This window comes from Ailuropoda melanoleuca, chromosome 13 (assembly GCF_002007445.2).
Source record: "Ailuropoda melanoleuca isolate Jingjing chromosome 13, ASM200744v2, whole genome shotgun sequence".
In the NCBI taxonomy this organism is placed as follows: domain Eukaryota; kingdom Metazoa; phylum Chordata; class Mammalia; order Carnivora; family Ursidae; genus Ailuropoda; species Ailuropoda melanoleuca.
In genome coordinates, this window is record NC_048230.1 from 56,378,591 (window position 1) to 56,379,324 (window position 734).

Below are 734 nucleotides of genomic sequence, written 5' to 3' on the forward strand. Positions count from 1 at the left end.
CCAAGCACAGATCCTGGAGGGAGTAGCAGAGGAGGAAAAAAAAAAAAAAGAGAGAGAGCGAGAAAAAAGAAAAGAAACAGCTATAACACCCCCACCCAACCACCAAAAAAGCCAAAAATAATAGAACCTCCCCAACACACAACAACCCCCCCACATCAGGAAAGCAAATATAAAATCATATAAACCAAAAATTAAAAAAAATCAAAAGCCAACTACTGCCCCCAAAAGGCTTTTAACCATTCTCAAAAAAAAAAAAAGTTTATTAAAAGTGTTCTTAATGCTTGAAACGGAAAAGATTCCCAAATATACAGACGCCTCTTTTCTCATAGAAATAGATTATTTTTTATAATACAAAAAAAAGACCAAAAAACAACAACAACAACACAACATCAACAGCAACAAGCCCGTAGGAACATCTTTAAGCGATTACTCAGGGCCCGGCTGACAGTTACACGTGGGTTGCGTCAGTCCCGTGTACACACGCGTTCAGCCATGTTTAAACCGATTGCATCAACTTCGAAACTGGCCCGCCCGCCGGCGCCTGGAGAGAAGGCAGAGGGAGAGGCAGAGAGTTTATCATTCATCTGTACACATAGACATTTCTTCTTTAAATAACACCACGGGCGGGCGCCCCATCTGCATGTGCGGTTGGTTTGGACAAAAATATAGATATATATATATAATAAAATATTAAAATTACCGACGAGCTCCCCGCGCTGCCAAGTGCCCCAGTG

At 41.3% G+C, this 734-nt stretch overlaps 1 non-coding gene across 1 annotated transcript; it reads right to left on the reverse strand.

The window, feature by feature from the left end:
• Positions 1-236: 236 nt before the first annotated feature.
• Positions 237-734, reverse strand: LOC100465556. Its single transcript, XR_004619736.1, has 2 exons — positions 701-734; positions 237-541 (listed from the first exon to the last, which is right to left on the reverse strand). It is a non-coding gene; the product is annotated as a CCAAT enhancer binding protein beta (transcript).